The sequence below is a fragment of the Tyto alba genome, unplaced genomic scaffold, assembly GCF_018691265.1.
Source record: "Tyto alba isolate M040663 unplaced genomic scaffold, T.alba_DEE_v4.0 Super-Scaffold_42, whole genome shotgun sequence".
Classification (NCBI taxonomy): domain Eukaryota; kingdom Metazoa; phylum Chordata; class Aves; order Strigiformes; family Tytonidae; genus Tyto; species Tyto alba.
The window spans coordinates 5232328-5251585 of NW_024881318.1; positions in this window are offsets into that span (position 1 = coordinate 5232328).

Genomic DNA, 19258 nt, shown 5'->3' on the forward strand with positions numbered 1-19258 from the left:
AACACATGCCATAGGATTTCAGTCTACCGCTATAATAAGCTCTGTAATTCCTCTTTGAAGCACATGTTCTGAGAAGGCATCACGACCTTACAGTCCAAAACAGCACAGTCTCAGTGAACAGTATCATTATGAAGCTTTTGCCATTTTTCCCTTGATCAGTACAATGAGATAAAGGAGTTCTCAATAATGCTTTTCATATACCCTGAGAATTCATATGAGACACTTTTGTATTATGAGCTCTTCAATATTTATGAGATGAAATACATAAACACAGTTAAGCAATAGCAGAGACAAAAAAACCCAAATGACGCTAAGGTTTTGTTTTGCTATAAAGTACTGCCTTTTGACAGTGGAAGAGAGAGGAAGGAGCTGGCACCATACTACATGAAGTCAACCTTGCAGCAGTAGTTAACCTGTGGTGTCAGACTGTAAATGTGGGCTTCTTTGTAGACTTCATTATATTCTCCCCCTTCATTTGTGCAGCTGACCTGAAAAACAGCCATGCCCTTTTGACACCTTGTTTCCAACATGCAGCTTTCCAATAGTTGTGTGTCACAAATACACATTTATTCAAGGTGTGCAGTGATCGAAGAAGAGAGCTGGTTCCTGTAAAAGTGCGTGTGGGAGTATCATTATAGTGTGTATTTTTCCTTTTAACTTCTCTACCTCTGACAGTAAGTGATTTTGACACAGAATATCTGCAATATGTATGTTAGAGAAACTGAAAAAAGTGACAACTTCTGGGTGAATCAAGGGATTTTTTTTTTTTCCCCAGCTGTTAAACTCTCCCATGCTGTGCTTTTGAGTCAGTTTTTAACAGCTGGTTTGGGCTCAGCCCCACACTGGGAAGCTGAAGGTCCCACCGCAGGTTAAGGGCATGGTTTGCATGCCGTGGCACCAGTGTCCGCGCTGTCGTTACCACTTAGGTCGTTGCCAGCTGGATCTGGTGGCAGGCCAGTGGGCAACACAGCCATCGGTCTTTCTCCTCGTCAGTTGTGAAGGTGGCAGCAAGCTGGAAGAGGGTGAAAGCAGCTCTGTTGACTACACACTGGATCTCAGCTGAGCACCTAGATCCACTCCCGCTGCTCCGCCTGTCACCCCTTCTGCAGGAAAACAATCACCACAGCTGCAGCTGCAGGAGAGAAGATCGGGGGTCATCCCTGAGCTCAGCCAGCGCCTTGCGCTCTGCTTTGCAGAGGTTAAACACAGGCCAGCACACAGTGTGGGCCCTTGCAGTCTCGACATCGCTACCATACAGGGATTGTTATTTAACACAAAGAGCCTTTGTGCTCGGGGAAGGACAACTTGTGTTTCTTCTCTCCTGTCCAGATGACAGAGGAGCTGTTAGAGCTCTACAAAAGGGAAATCCCAGCCAGGTCAGAAGCATCCCTAAAGTGCCCTGACTACATTTTAATCACCTTTATTCCACATTGGAGGAACGTAAAAATAAAATGTGAAAAATTAGGAAGAATGTGGCCTCGCACCTTGGTGTTTGTTCACACACTGGGCTGTATTTCAGCAGAACAGAAGAGGTCAGTGCAGAATAAAACCGCCACATGGGAGAGAGGGGAGAACCCTCCTGGGAAAGGGTTATGCTCTTGGCTCTTCTGTGCGTGGACTTGCAGCCCGATGCTCCTGCCTCCGCTCATATCTGCACCTCTCTTCCCTCAGCCCTGTTTTACACAGGATCTTGCTGGTCCAGATACCCAAGGATAGCTGACAGTCTAAAGGACTGCTGACACGTCCACTTTTCGCATAGATTAAACTTGACAAGGAATCTGTGAAATGGAGATTTTTTACATTTATTTTAAGATAATGATGTGCTTAAGTCTCTGCCTTCTTCCTTAGGTCATCAGTGTAGACTAACAAACCGAACTCCAGTTCTGAATGGGCAAAAGTCTTCAAAATTTGCATGCGAATACAACTTTGTAGCTAGGGCTTTTTTCATAGTAAATTAAATTGCAGAATCAGAGACACAAAAAGGAACAGTTCCTGAGGAGCACACCTATCCTGACACAGCCAGTGACTATTCAAAGTAGTACCAGAATAGATGAGCAATCACAAAGTTAAATATGAAAAGCAAAATAACTTCTCAAGTACACCTTCTAGGGAACTAGGTAACATTTAGAAGGCACAGAGCAAGACAAACCACAGAAATTATTTAGGAAAATGATTAACTCTCAGTTATTCATCAATGTTAATTGAATTCAGGGATGTTTCTCCTACACTGTCTTTAGTCCAGCAAGCAGAAAGGTCAGTGAGGCTGAAGGCTATCCCTTGACACGCACACACACAAAATCTATTACCTTTTGGTTTTCTTCTTCTAAGCAAATTACCATGAGTCTGAGTCACCGCTGAATGATTATTTAATTCTTCTGAAGATTTACTAGTCAGCAGGCACTAATGTGCCCTATTTTTACAGATGATCTACAAGAGCAACGAGGAAAAACAGAAGAGGAATGATGAGCATCTGGAAGCAGTGAGCAATCTTGACAGCAGCACCTCTAAAGCTTCTTCCAGTAGAGGTGGTGGCTGAGGTTGGACTGTGGGAAGGCACAGCCAAAAGCAGCTCAGTTTCTACATACCTCAGGTCATGCTACCTTAGCATGGACCATAACCTCTGCATAGATTCATCAGAAGTGCCGCATCAGAAGTTCACTACAGCTGTAATCCCACCTGTACCCCAGTTTTCCACCTTCCCAGCATCAGATACTGTTGCCCAAGACCTGGGAAAAATCTGTGGGCAGTAAGATTTATGATTTTAAGTTACTGATGGTGTATGCCCCCCTCTTTGGCCTGTTTCTGTCCTGGCAGATTGCTCTGTTTAACTCATTAAAATGCTTTAGAAGTAATTAGATTCTGGGAGAGACCAATAGCACCAAGAGGCCCTTATGCTGCTCGGGTAATGCAGAAGGGTATTTCTGAGGCAGAAAATATTGTAAATCCCGATCTGGGTTGAGGAAAAACAATAAATTGTAAAAATAATGCAACTAATAGCAGCAGCCTATAATCCCACTTCACTGACACTATGAAGGCAGCACCATTTCTATAGCATATTCCTCTGAGGGAGTCACAAAATTGCCACAAGAACAGAAGTTATTTAGCCTGGATGCAAACTGCTGGGACAATGCTGCATTTCTACAGTGAAATGACTGTATTTGGAGTTCCTAACATTAAAGAAAGGTACATAAACAGATTCTGATCTCAATTACTGTAGCTAATTTGGCTCCACTGACATCAGTGAAAAGATTTTTTGCTCTGAAAAGTCAATTTAAACATCCCAGAATAGCACCAACATCAAAATTTACTTTCCACCCAATACATCATGTTTGTATGTTTGAGCTTCAGGATCCAAAATACACTCTGCTGCCTGAAAAACTCGGGAAAATAAATCCCAACACAGAAGGGGGAAAAAAAAAAAAAAAAAAGAAAAACTTTATCAAAACAGAGTTTGCAACCTAGAGGAAGTCATGGCAATGAGGGAGACAACTAAAAAGAGGAACTGATATAGCTGAATCCCCCACATACTCTCTCTATTTACATATTGCTCTTAAAATCTGGACTGCTACTTGCATCCCTCCTATTTTTGTCTGTGCAGCTCAGTTGTTGCATGCATCCAAATTTAAAGTGATAGCTTGTTTTCTACTCACTCCCAAACTTCTCCTTCCTGTTTTTTTCTTAGTGCTTGTCCTCACACATTTCACTCCAGCTCTAATTCTCTCGCCTGCCTTTGCCAGTGGGCCTCCTCCCTCCCTGCTCACCCACATCTCTTCACTTCTTTTACAGCCTGACAGCTTCCTACAGGGCAAGGGATGCTCATCCTCTCTTAAGCTTTCATCCCAAGTCCGGAGCCAGAGCAGCTCCACTCAAAGGCCTGTGTGTTGTGCCTTCCCTAATCATCTTCCTTTGTTGCAGCTGCTCTGCCACATGAAGTTTATGTGACAAAAGGGAGCATCATACATGCAAATGGATTTTGCACACTCTGGCTTGCTGGTAGCATCATTGTTTGCTCTGCTAGCCGTGGCTGCCTGGCCCCTGAACCAACCAGAAGCCATTCTTGCCCTTTTGTGTCTTCTGCTCCATACTCCTCTTGCTTTTTAAGTATCAGCAAGTTGCCCTTCCCTTGATACATTTAGACAATGCAGTAGGGCAAGCTACAGCCATTGAGCAGCATCTGACTGAGGCAACTCTCCCTGGGTTTGCAGCTAACCATGGCCAAATCTCTCTCTAGAATGAAAAACTTTCCCCATCGCCCCAACATGGTACAAATGTCTCCTATCACTCTTATTCCTCTCCTGGTAATGCACCTTTCAGATAAATGTCCTTTGGTCTCACACATGCTGTCACCCACATTTCTATGTCTCAAATTCCAGAAGGTTCCCTTAGAGGATCAACACTCAGAATTAGACCTTTAGTTTCAATACTAAAAAGTGGGTGCATACAACTCCAGCCAGAAAAAAAAAATTAGAAACCTCGTCACTTGAGATCTCAAAACACTGGACAAAGCACCAATAAACATAATATAGGAAAAAATTATAACATCAGGGCATCAAAAAGGAACTTCCCTATTTTCTGTATCTGTATTGTCTGCAAGCATTACAGAATATGAAGCCTAATTGTAACAGTTTGAAAAGTCTATTCCTTTTCAGGAGGCAACACAGAGTAACATGCAATGAGAGAACGTGTTATACTACAAAGAAATAATATAACTTAAAGGTATTTTAGTATATTCATGCAATGTTCTGCATCTTTCTGACGTTGAATTTTGATGAACAATGAAAGTAACATCTAATAAATCTCTACACAGAAGAGCCTAAGGTAACGGTTAGTGGGACAGGTCTCTACAATCCTCTTTTCCAAAGTTTCTATGCTTATTTACATGAAGGTGATAATGTTTCAAGAGTATCAGCCAATGTATTTGGCCTTGAGCAGCACAGTTGCCACAGATTAGGCTCAGTGCTTTAGCTAACAAAGAGATGTTATGGCCCTCCCATTGTCACTGTTAAATTTAGCAGATTAAAAAAAAAATTAAAAATTTAAAAATTCTGAGATGCAGAAAATGATCTGATGATTTCTTCGGGAAAAGATGAGCTTTTTGGAGGAGTTGTTTTAAAATAAATGTACGTTCACATCTGTAGTGGGTTTAGTGGGTTTACCTTTACGTGACATATTTGCAGTTGAACTGAACTGGTTGCTAATGAATGAGTTAGAGAGTGGGAACTGAATGCAAAGCCCTGGCAGACCTGTGTGCCCAACACTCAGACCCACAACGCTGTGTTGTGTCCTTTGTGGAAGGGAAAATGTCTACCACTGCTGCCATGCCCCTTTTCTCACCCCCCAGACCAGTGCACTGGTTTTACTGTGTGTGTGTCCCAGAAGCCCATGCCTTCCTCCTCTTGACTTGCTCTTAGGAAAGAGGGCAGCTAAGGACCTAGAATACCAATGTGGTCAGTTTAAATGGACATGCCTTCTTGGAGATGACCGATTGAATACTAAATATTTTGTAACCAGACACTCTATTTGAACACCTTTCTCCAAAGAGTGGCAGCTCATAGCTGCAGTAGGTTGGGACTGGCTTGCCATATGCTCAGTTTGGCTTTAGTTCAACTTCTTAATCTCTTCAGTGATTAGCACCGAACAATAAATCTTCATGGTGACCTGTTTCATCATGGTTACTGAAGGAAAGAGTGAATATATTTTGATCCCGTTGATGAGTCAAGTAGAGTCCAAATTTGTCTCTCCAGCGCAAAGCCTGGCTACGCTCACTGCTTTCAGCTGAGTCTCCAGACTTACAGTTGTGAGAGTGGTATAAACCAGAACAGAACTGTACGCGGGTTTTGGCAAACACAGCAAATCCTGCTGGCCTGAGCCTGCCTGCTGGTTACACGTGTGACGAATGTGTGGGGGCAGAACAGACCCCTCATAAAACTTGTATAAGAGCTGGCAGGAACCCAACCCAGCACTGCAGGGAGCAGGAGACCCACGGCAGTGACAAAGGACCGCTCTCATCTCCCAGCCCTATATGGCAGAGCCAGCACGTTATGTTTTCCTATGCAGATCACCATGCCTTGCACCTCCAGAGGATGTTGCACAGGCTCCTTTCTTGCCGGGAAGCTCCCCAGGGATGTCTGTCTCCCTTTTGCTCCGTGCTAGGTTTTCCAAGTGTTCTGCACATGCAGCTGAGACCAGGCGCCGTGAAGATTTCTGCTCCCAGTCAGATACCTAAATAAAAGCCGGATATTCAGAGGTGCTAGTGGTTCCCTCTGTGACATTTTAAACACGAGCCGGTGTTGACGCTGCAGTAAGGCTGACTTTGAGCAATTAACACAGTGTAGTCCTCTAGTTTTAAATCTACGTACTTAATATTCTCGCCCTATTTTAAGCCATTTCAACACTGCTTTCAAGCTGTTTCAAGTGCACTTAGCTCTTTTGTTCATGTGTCTGTACTATCAGCTGTGAGAAGTACTATTAAGTTGAAAATAACTTTTATAACAGGTAGGAATCCCTTCAGCAAAATCTATTTTGCTTTAATCCTCTTTTATTTCCTTTTCTCACCAAAATCACCACCTGTTGTTTCTCCATGTTTTGCCAATGAACTGGCGAGATTTAGCTTAGCTGTGGGAAAAGGACTGATGGGTTGTCAGAGGTGTTAAGTTTAGCATGTTTGATAAGGATGCTCTTTTGTCTGAATAGTTTGAATTCGTGCTTATGTACCATAAAAATAGCTTCTGGAAGTTTTTTAACCTATTACCTCATTGCAACATTTCTGAAAGCATCTGTTTCCCAGTGGCCACTGAAGAGAAGACACCAATTCCCTGGCCTGGTCTAGTGCCATTATTTTTAGGTTTTTTCAACAGCAGTAGGAGCTAATAACACAGTAAATTCTAAAGCCATGGCACAGCATTAATGTATACAATTATATACAAACCCAAGACATGACTAGGAAAAAAAGATTGGTTGAGTCAGTCGCCCACCAGCTTCTGCCATGTTACATTGCACCCACCATCATGACACTCAGATTTCTGCCTTGCCTTCAAAGCAAAATAAGCACAAGAGTTCCTCCTACACGATAGCAACCATTATATATTCCCACACTTGTAAAGAAATAACAGCTCCTTTCGTTGTTAATTAACATTAGTACATAAATAACAACAATGGGTAAGAGAAACAGGCTTCCTTCCCCAACAGAAGCACAAAGAGAAGACAACGTTTAACATGTTCTGCACGTTACTTGTTCTTAGAAGTGCCCTGCCAGGTTTAGCCTCTTCTCTTATAAAATGACTTTGTAAAATTAAGTTAATTCACTTTATTACAGAACCCATCAGAGTGCGTTCTTATCTGAGCATGTTAGATCTATACCCAACTCCCACGGCAAGGAGATGAGAGGAAAGTGATGTGTACTTGTACTTCTATTAAAAGGAAGAGTAAATCTCCAGAGTTTCTAGGTATATACAGAGAAATGAACCCTTCAGAAAAGGACAGGAAAATAATAAGTGAGAAAGAAATGCATTCCTATTTTTCCTTCACACATAAATGCGGCAAATAACACCCTGTAGCACCTGATATGCAGGAGCACCCAGTACACCCCAAGTACTACTTGAGAATAAGTTGGATGGCCTGTGTGAGAGAAGACTTGCAGAACTCTGCAGGTTCCCTCCTCTTAAAGATTAAGAAAATAGAACTTTTGGCAAAATCATTGTATTTTGCAAAATCAACCTATTTAGAGTAACTGCCTGTACTGTACCAGCAAGATACAACCTTAGTTAAATGACATTTGAGGACAACGTGGGACAGTTTGGGCAAACACGGTACTCAGTCAAGACTGACGCGCTACAGCGAGCCTTCTCACTGCGACATGAATACAGCCTGCAGGCTCCCATCAAAAACACAGCCAGCCTTCATCAGGTGGAAACTCAATCCCCATGTGTACATGAGAGAAGAGTAAGGGGGACAGGAGGAGCACCTCTGTCAGAATACCTCCACATTACCATCTCCAACCCCCCACATCTCTGCTGACGTACTTCCACCTGCCTTGTAGTGCCCTGGAGAAGCAGGGCAGGATGCAAAGCGCCTCCAATGTAATCCAGTGTTGCAGCTACAAGGAGGTTAGAAAGACTGCTAAATACAAGACAAATAGAGAATAGCCTGACATAAGTCAGGACAAAAGTAGAATTATTTTAAAAATCCAAATAATGTGGTCTCAGATGCTGTTCCTGGTCATTGATCCCATCACAAGCCATTTCTCCCACTCTCACCAAGATCACAAGCTTTAGATATCTACCTAGCTGTATGTTTAAAATTATGTTTTTCTGCAAGCTTTACACCTTGCACTGGCTGCACTACAGCAGCCTACCCCAGACTGGGAATGCATTTGCTTTTGTATCTAATCCCTTCTTTCAGGCTTCCTTGGGGCTCCATTTAAATTCAAAATCTTTCCCCTCAGGCGGTTTTATTCCTTGACTTAATTGGAAGGCAGTTTCAGTCCTCCTCCTCCTCCTTTACTACTCACTGCCACATCATTTCAGCAGCTACTCACAAGGCATTTACCTTTCCCAAGGTCAAATGCCCTCCTGCCCAGCCAGGCCACATGCAAGACCTGTGCGATGCCCTTTTGTACAATGCATTTTATATTTCGTACTAGCCATCAGCAGCCACGCTGCATACAATCATGTAACAAGGATCCATGCATGGAGCTCATTACCATCACCTCACAGTCAGTAATCGGTCACTGTGGGAGCAATTATGGGTGGGGGAGTGATGAACACCTCACTTCATCTTTTGAGAGATGCCACAGCAGGTACTAGAGCTGAAGTCAGGATGGAAAGTTTCCTCATGCATTACACGTCTGGTCTTTGATTCACATCACTATCCTCATCCACAATAACCCTTAAACATCTTAAGCCACACCCAACCATCCATTTCACCTGGATTTATCCACCAGGGACTATATTTAAGCACTGACTAAGTATGCTACAGGTAGACAGTCTATACGGGACCTCCCTGCCTAGTATAGCACAGAATAAATGCACAAATCATTTCACACAAGAAACTCTGATGTCTATTTTTGAAAAAAAAAAAAAAAAAAAGAAAAAGAAAAAGCCTTCTGTAAACTCTTGACCTCCCTCTACCATCCTATCATTAATATTATGGTATCTAATTGAGTCACTGTCTAATTGCCATGTCCCTTATTTTCTTGTCACAGCTACAGAGTTATTAACCCACAACCTGATATAGGTAGTTTGACCTGGAAGTTTTCAGAGGTCCCTCACAACCTAGAGCACAGCCTGGGAAGGGAAGAATCAGGAAAGGTGGAAAAGTTCAGGTTTTTGCCAGTTGTTTGGCGAGCTAAACTGCTGGGTAGAGGGAATTTTAACCTTTCTGTCACTGTGCAGAAGTAAAAGTAAGTGTTAAAACAGTTCCCCTGTAGACACAGCTGTATGGCTCAACATCTGTTATTTCTATATTCCAGGTACCAAATTCACATATGTTATTTCCAACACGCAGCATCTGCCTCATTTAAAAGATAAAACAGACAACATAATTAAAAGTGTGCATTCATTTTAAAGGCAACTCAACTGAAACAAAAGTAATTTTGAAAAAACAAATAACAAGCAACTAATAGCTTCACCTGGAAGCAAAGTAACAGATGAATTAAACAGAAGTTGAAGAGTACCATGATAATCTTTAAAGCTCTAATCAGAAGTTGACTTGAAACAGATGTACCTCCATGAAGGCTTTTTCCAGGAAGTACCTACTGCAAAACTCAAGTTGAAGGTAAAATTCTTTCGAAGTATCTAAGGACACAGACAATGGTGCTGACAACAGCTGGTAAAGAACACATTTTTCTAATTCTCAGTCATTCCTGCCTCTACTGAGCTGCCTAGAAACTTCTCCCACTCCAAAGTCATCATCTCGGGTTCAGGTGCTGGTTTGTGGCAGATGTAGCAATATAATGACACAGAAAATTGAAACCAACACTGCAAACAGTGACACTGCTCACAAAGGCAGCCCCAACACCAACTAGAACATAAAACGTAAAAATCATAGACTGGTCTGGGTTGGAAGGGACCTTCAAAGGCCATCTAGTTCCAACCCCCTGCCACGAGCAGGGACATCTTCAGCTCGATCAGGGTGGTCAGAGCCCCGTCCAACCTGGCCTGGGATGTTCCCAGGGATGGGGCATCCACCACCTCTCTGGGCAACCTGGGCCAGTCCCTCACCACCCTCACAGTAAAGAAAGCAAGAAATATTCAAAGTTAAAAGCAGATAATGGGGCCACTACCATCCCCAAGAAATGTAATTTAACACTTAAACTGTCACATCACCTTACTTTGTTACAGGGTTATATTGCTGCCTGGCAGCTAAATCAAACCTCACTTCACTTTGCAGTCAATACTATTGTTGCTTGAATTTGAGCACTCACAGCTAGTTTATGATAACAATTTTCACAATCTTGGGCAGCACTAAAGGCTTGTTTCATAAAACCAGAGAAAGCTGCAGCTCTGCAGGTAAAATTGCTGCAGGATCTGCTTCTGCTCAGCAGACAGAAGCCTCCTGCTTACAGCTGGACATACACCAGGGCAGCAGCGAGGAAACAGGGCATTGCCATCACTAAATGCCACGCAACTATACAACAAAGAGATTTTACCAGAGAGCTATTAGTTTCAGCAGGAGGTAACAAACACATAAGGAATATAAAGAAACTACGCAATGATTCTCGTTGGCTTAGGTTGCTGGCAGCCACAGTGTTCTTGCTGCCAAAACCTGAACCTGCTTGATGTTCCCATCGCCCTGGGAAGATATTTGCACAACTTCAGAGCAAGTGTAAAATACTCCAGAATAAAAGTTACTTTGCGATTGATGCAAGCAGTCCAACACAAAAGACAGGGAAGAAACTGACTCCCTGTACAGAAGCAGGAACGCTATGTAGTCTAATTGCACAGGAAGCAGCTAGGGAAGAGGAAAGACTTGGCCACCAATTGCTGCTTCCCAGCTAATACAGGCTTTCACAGGAGGGATGCCATAATCTCTCCTCTAACATCACAAGGCCAGTTGCTTTCCAACAGCACTTGCAGCTGAAAAGCATTCCCCTTCCCATCCATGCTAGGGCATCCACCAGCCACACTGCTCTCTGGGGCCCAGCACAAGTTGCAGCCGCTGAATCTGGCAAGGGCTCAACACCAACATGCAGCTTGCCCTTCCTCCACCCCACAATGAACATGGCTAAACAGAAAAAAAAAAAAAAAAAAACAAAAAAAAAAAAACAGCAGTAAATACTTGCATTTGCTGTTCACTGCAACAGAGGTGTTTCCGAGCACACCAAGGCAAGGAACCTGCTGAGTAAAAAGGCCATTTCCACATAGTCACTTTACAGCTGTAAGTCCAACTTGAACAGATCTCTAATAACAGTAATCACCTTACTGAGCCTGGACCAGCTTGAGTCTTTAGAACAGCCCCCCTCCCTTTCCTCCTTATTCTAATAGCATTTTAGTCCCTCTTGCCACAATAATAATGTTTAAAGCAACGTATTTCTATCCAAACCAGATTCTTATTGGTATACTAGAATTAGGTAGATTTTTGGTAGAGTATCAAACTGGCAGCTACTACAGGCACCATGGATGTCTTTAAACTACTTTTAAGGGTATTTTCCTCTGTAGGCAAAAGAAAAAATATCTGTCCATATCTTCATAGAAATGTCAAATTGCTTTCAGTGAATTTCTACCTTGCCTTGTAAATTTGACAGAACCTGACTCTGAGTTTGAACACTTATGTTTTAATATATTTTAACACAGTCTTTACAACTTCCCAGATACTGCAAAGTCAGCATCCTTCTCCAGCAGCAGGGCTCTTACTTCTCTGGCTTACTACCTATGGCATTATCTGGGCTTTGCTCACAGGACAGCTCCATTCATCTAGTCCAAAATAATGACTTTTCCTCTTTCTTTCACCTATATCTTAAGTGCCATCGATCTACGAGTCTCCCCTGACCCAACCAGCCTCCAATGAGCTCCAGTGACAACCACTGTCACTGGATCGAGACCCCAGCAGGCTTGCATTTAAGACATTCAGTGTTCTCTACAACTTCGAAGAAGAAATTGGGGGCTGTATTCAACAACCACCTTTATAACATAATGCACTTCCATCCCTTTCCAGCCTACATTGAGCAAAGCGAGATACTCACCTGCAGAGACGGAAAGAGCCCGAAAGACTGTGTGCCCAGGATGGCTATAAACTCTGTGCCATGCCAGAAAATGCCAACGCACAACAGGGAGGCCTCAGCACAGCTCCTGTAATAACTCTTTCCCCTAAATGATTTTGCAACTCTACGCTTATCAGCTAAATTAAGCATTAATGAAAAATAGAACAATTTGTTTTCAGATTCTACAGGTTTCTAGTAATAAAGATTACTAATGCTTCATTTTGGGGTGCTGGTTAGCTAATTTAAGCTTTTTTTGTCATTACACAGACAATTCATTTAATTTGAAGAGGCCAGGTTCTTTCTAATTTTATTAGAGTTTGGCCCTTTTCCAGCTTGTCTTAATCAAGATGCTCATTATTTTTGCCTGGTTGTTGAGGCTAATCTAGCTATTATATGGATACTAAATTGGAAGCAGAAGGGAGAATTTTGTTCCTACCAAACAGCTGCATCGCTTCGTGTATATGAGCCCCATTCAGCCACATCCCACACACCCATTCCCAGGCTGCAGCATCCCCGATGCTCCAGGGCACTGCTACTGAGGGAGAGCAACTTGTTGGTGCTAACCCAGGGCAAGCTGCAGATTTTGCTTTACACATATGGAACAACTGCCTTTGCTCTCCCCCTTGCCTTTTGGGGGGCAGAAGTGTCTAACACATAAGAACAAGTTAAAACGGTAAATGTCAAGGAACAGGGACCCAGCTCGCAAGTTCTGATAGCAATAAATTCCCTCTCCATCTCAGAGCGAGCCATGTTATTCCTCCTCACCCATTAATCCCCACTACCCTCTGCTCCAAACAGCATCTCTTTCCTGGTCCACAGTCCAAATGATTATCATATCTGGTTAAATTCAGAGCAATAGTCTTCAAATTGTATCTAGCTTTGAACATTGCCACTTGTGAGCCTCAGGCTTTCCTGTTTTTCTGAACTGTATCAATTGGTCTAATAAAAGATATTACCTCCTTCACAAACCTGCCAGCTTCTGCCGTTAGGGAGTTTTTTCACTTAGATTGCTTTCTAATCATTTATTTGGATGCAAGCAACTTGTTCATGGCCAAGACCCGCGTATTTCTGCTGTCCTGCTTCACTAAGCAGCCTCACGAAGGCTGCTCTGTGCCACCTCTCTAAGTCCATTCATGTGTGCATACACAGTCAATCCACAGAGAACAGCAAAAGGCAGCACTACCCTGTGCAGGTGGGAGAAAAAAAAAAAAAAAATATCAGCAGTCTATTTCCTTCTCTCTGCTGGACTAATATGCAATAAAACAGCTCCCTGGTCTGACAGGGGAGGGTTGGCTGGGAATCTAAAGACAGAAAGCAAATTTGAGCCAAAGTAATGGTGAGACGATGGAGTTCGCTCTGAAAAAATAGTGCAAGAGCAAGCGAGATAGGAAAACGGACTGCAGAAAAGCAGGCCTCGGGTATTTCAGCAATCTGGTAGTGAAACCTCCAGGGGAGATAGTGTGGGAGGCGGCAGCAGTGCAGGCAAGGAGAGGCCACAGAAACGCATGCTGGCAAGCCAGCCCCATGCCACAAAGCACAGGACAGCACAGCCAGGGCTGATTCAGGGACTTCTTCAGTGGCTTTCACAGCTGCAACAAAAAGAAAGGGAAAGAGGGGTAGGGGGGAAGCCCTGCAAGAACCCAAACTACCTACCTCGTAGGATAGGGGAATGGAAGACACATAAGAGGCAAAATGATAAAAGATAATCAATGTTTCAGTACGTAAGGGACAGAAAAGGCAAAAAGAAGAGAAGCTATAAACTCAGAGCAAAGGAGGGAGAGATTGTGTTACACTGAGATATTTAACAGCAGCTTTTGGAACAAGGACATAGATCTTGCCAACAGATCTACAGAAGATATTAGAGAATATCTATTCAGCTGGGTGTCATGAAATTCAATTTGGACCTTTGGTACTTGAACCTCAGTGATTTATTCCTATGACAAGAAACCCTGCAGTTAGGTAAAAGCTCCAGACACTAGGACCCTTAAAGTTTTACCTCTCACACTTTCCTGTAAAGCAGCCTAGAAAACTAGTTGCAGTTTCTACAAGTGGGTACAAATCTGATTCCTAACAACAGAGTAGTTGCAAGTGGTTCACTGCAAAGCAGAACTGTGTATCAAGCAGGGATTTCCCTTCTGTCAAGTTATTTCATATTGTCGTTAATGCCTGCAACAATTACATTGTGAGTATTCTTATTAAGCTGTGAAGAATAAACCAAGCTATACAGGGCTGCAAGTCTTTTGCAGAGTGGTACTTGAATTCAGGATTACTTTTTCAAATTGCATTAACAGTGTGGAAAAAGAAATAAGACACAATTCAAAATGGCAGTGGAAGTGCAGCATATAAGTAAAACCTATCTTTTGTGCAAATACAAGATGAGGAATGAGAGACTGAACACCAGCCTTGCAGAAAAGGATCTAATGATTAGAGCAGGTCATTGGCCAAACAGGAGCTGGTTTCTGCTGTTATGAAAAGGGTGAGTAACACAGTAAAAATAGATAAAATTGGAGCACGCTGACTAAGAGAACTGAAAAAAAAAAAAAAAAAAAAAAAAAAAAGCAATGAGCAGAGATCTAGAAAACACAGCCCATAACCAAAGCACATGAGAACAGAGATAGTTTAGTCCAGAAAAAGGAAATCTACAGAGAGACATAATAACTTTCCAAACAGGGAAAATGCTGATGCAAAGGAAACAATGGTAAGTCTCTTTTCCCTGTCCTCTGCAGATAGTATATGAAGTTAACAGGCTTAAGGTTAGAGACCTAGAGATGCAAGATTTAGATTACATGTCAGGGAAAACATTCTAACAGTAAGGATAGTTAAAAATAAGCATACATTGCTTTTCCCCAGTCCTATGGGATTTCCATCTTCACTTACAGTTTTTGAAGATAGCTGCTTATCAGGAATCCTAGAAAATAGAGCCAGCCCCTAAATGCATTTCCATTTCCACAGCTAAAGCAAAATCATATTCATTATGTGTTTGTCTAACCCATCCCTAAAAACCTCTACCAGCAGATTCTACAACCTCATGAAGTAAACACTGTTTTCATTTAGAAAAGCAAGAGATTATTTCAGCCACTTCTCCATTCCAACTATTTAAAGATTCTAGAAGCAGCTATGGGAGTGCTCAGTTTGCAATACCAGAAAGAAAATAAGGTTCATGGTAGAAAGTAAACACAAACCAAGAAGAATACATCACACTGAACACAGATATGCCTTTGAATCTGTTCTAGCATACTTCATGCTAATAGTGCTGTAAAAAAAAGGACAAAAAATAGGATGCAGGATGAAAAATGCTGTATGTGACATACATATCCCAGCCTCCTTCTCTATTTGAGAGATTTGGGATTCTCCAAGGAAAACCCAGGCAACAGGGACTGACCCTCAGATACCCCGTAAGAGGAAGGAATTCTGCAGGACTGAAATTCACCACTGTCAGCATTTCCAGGCAAATGGTATGGGAGAAAGGGGATGTAATTAAGAGGGACATGCAAAGTGTTATATGGAAAGACATATATTATATGTGTATGTGTATACATGTAAAAGTATGAATAACTAACAGAAATTACAGAGCAGGAAACAACTGAATAGACACGATTCTGAAAAAAAAAAAAAAGTCTCTGAAAGCTTTGCTGGAAGAGAGGGAATCACTTTAAGTACCTATTTGCATCTTTAAGGGTCTGCATATTTTTGCATGACAAGCACCAAGCTGTGGCACAAACTTCTCAGAAATACTTTTCAGCAGGCTGCCAGCACTGCCTTCACTTGTACAGATGCCATTTCTACAAATAGATGCGTATGACTTTCCATGTATAGCTGCATGCCTGTTGGCCCCACAATACAGTTGGCAGTGACCCCCTGCACAGCTGTTTTTCCATGGGAAAATCCTTATGCTACAGATCAATGGGCAGGGAGGCACAACAGAAGGCATATCCAGCCCCAGCCATGGCTCTCCGCACTTGCGTACTTTAAGAGAGACTTTTGTGCCAGAAAACGAGATAACCTTCAGCCAGGTCCAGTTAGACAGGCAGTTCAATAGAAATGTCCTGTGCTTTGTCTTGCAAGGCACAGATAAATCTCACATTCATTCTACATTTACAGTCTGGATTTACAGTCCTCTTCAGGCAATATGGCAGAGTTTATTTTTGCTGCATCCTTGAACATTAGAAGTTGGGGCACAGGGCTGGACTGTCACACCACGTTCCCCCATCTCACCCCTATCTGCGCTCAGGTGTAAGCTTTAGGGCACAGTACAATATTTTGGGGGAGGAATGCAGAGCAGCAACTAGACAGATAGGGGCCCAGAGCTGTCACTGAGGTCACCTTTTGCTGTGTCTCCACTGACTGCAGAGGGACACCCACACTCCAAAGGTCACCAGGAGCCCATAAACTGAGCTCTGCAATTGCCCTAGGCTGACATACCAAAGGAGGGATGGAGAGCTGACATGAGCTATGGAGGAGGCCGCAAAGGAGTCAGCACAAATGTTCATGATGCTGCCAGGACTGGTCAAGGGTCAAGTTCCCAACAGCCCAGAGAGGGAGTTGGGGTGGGAAGAAAGCACATCACACACCTCTACCATCACTGAGCAGCACCGCATTGCTCAGCAAAGGGCTCTCTGTACCTCCCAGCATCCAAGTTGTGCAGGTCTCTCCTCCAAGAGAGTCTGAGCCCTGCTCACCCTCTCACAGCAGCCTGCCTTGACAAAGTGAGATCCTTAAAAGCTGCTGCACAGTGCAGGCAATAACCCGTGCAGTCTCCTAGCTGGCAGTGGGGAACCCTCCTCCACTTTTCCAGGGATTCACACTGCGAAATGCTTGAGCTGACTGGCACTGAAATAAGCTCCTTGGAGCACAGCAGCTTTCTGGGCAGTAGCTCTGGAGGAGGAGGTCAGTTTGCTCATAGACCCGGACAGATTTCTGTCTTGATTTGTCTTTAACATGCAAAGCCCCCTGGTGAGCTGCTTCCCCCCATTCTTAGGCCAGTGATTTGGGGGAGAAAAGGACACAACTCCTTTTTGCCTGACTTCTAGAAGCATCTCATATTTAAACAGGCAGTTGCTTGCTAATGTGTAGAGAAAAGGAGAGGGATGAATTCAAATTAGTCATAATTTACTGACAAACATTCCAAATAAAATATACAACAAACCCAAGGGAACAGTGATTGTATTTTTTTTTTAAATGAATCGGGCTTTGAAGTCATTAGCTTGTTGCTATAAAGCTCTGTTCTAGTAATTCACTGCTGCCATTTTTTAAATAGTTCTATAAAAGTAAATGAATTGCTGAAATAAAGTTAGCTGTATTTTTTCCCCACTTCTCTGAAAGCCTTACGTCTCAACCAGTTTTTTTGAGGGGCTGAGCATTACCTAGGTGTTTCAGCTCTGACTACAGGGCTTTTCCTTCCTCGTGCTATTTCTTGTTATAGTCTCAATTAAATTAAAGTTTCTTGCTTCATAGCTTGGCTTGACAGATGTGCTTTCCACAGACAAGTCCTGCTACAGACATTCAGCTCTCCAAAATATTTCTTTCCTGCTTCCCACTACATCAATTCACATGAGCAGTTAAAACTCACCATCACTGGTTACCCTCCTTGGAGGGGAATTTGGGGAAGGACTTCTGACAAGGACCATCTAAATATCATCTTTGCCGGAATTTGCGCCAATTTGGAGGGGTTTGGAGAGGAAAGTAAGGTACCCGAGTAGTATTTTGATTGGGTGCCCTAACAGTTAAAGAAAAAAAAGGAGAGGAAAAAAAAAAAAAAAAAAGGAAACAGAGAACAGTGTGCCTGAAGTCCTGGCTGTCACCCAACTTGGTCACAAACTTCTGTCAGACAGATTCAGTATCCCACCACCCCAATGGACCTTATGTCCCTGGTGTGGGTGAGCAGGTCATTTTCCTTCCCTGCCTTCCATAAAATTCAGTGGGCATGCATGCCTCTTTACATCGACCAGCTACCACAAGAACACCAAGGGATGGATCTAGCCCAACTGGGTTTCAACTTTCAAATCCGAAGAAAAAGTGCCCTTATCCCCAACAGGCAGGAGCAGAGCGTTGCTTTGCAAAGCCAGATCTCTGCAGAGTCAGAAGCAGCACCAGCAGAAAAGGCAGCATGAAGAGATCTGGAAAGCAAGGAGCACAGAAATCAGCCCCCTCTCTGTCCTTGCCTGCATCACGCTGCCCATATGGCTCTTCTGCCTTTCCCCAGCTTTGTCGGCACCCACCTGTGATGGTTATTTGCAACCCAAGCTTATACACACAAAACCAGTTGTGAGAAGGTTCTCTGAATTTCAAAGCCTTTCCCCTACCCCGTTGCCCTTATCTACCCTGCATTTAAACAAGTCTTTGTACTGACTGGTTTTTACCTCCATTTCCTTTTTGGGCAGGCTGTTAACCTTCTGCCCCCTGCACCCCACCCAGGGTTTGTTAACCCTTCAAAAATTATCATCCCATGTTGTTTTCGAACCATTAACCTCCCCCATGCCCTCCCTGGTCATTTAACCTGCCGAGAAGCTTTGTAACACCAAGCATCTCCCCATCCTATCCTTTCTGTTGTTTGGCATCCCTAATATTTTTGTTTTAGTACGAATCTTTACAAATTCTGAACGGTGTGTCATACCGAATAAATGCCTGATAATGCTACACCAAGAGGTGCAATGGCTCTTGCGTATCTGACTGTTAAAGTCAAGGGGCATGCTGCATGCTGCTTCGCAGCTCCGTGGAAGGAGCAATCAAGGCTTTTGTGGCACTGCAGACAATGGGGACAGGCCACATGTTGTGCTAAAGCGCAGCCTGAACTGCAAACAGGGGGATGGAGGGAAGACCCCGCTGGCAGGCTCTGCACACCCAGGACCAGCCACTGCTACCTCCCTTCTGGCTTTCTCTTAACAAAGAGTCTCCTCTCCAAAATAAAAACGCAGAGCTGTTCCCTCACAGTACCGAGGGAAGACATTATTCCTTGACTCTCATGAACAGCAGCAACCAAGAAGTTGTAGAAAAAGAGGCAGAAAAGCTAATAAATTTCTCTGCTTTAGTTTAGTGCCAGCTCTGAATGACTCCCTGAAG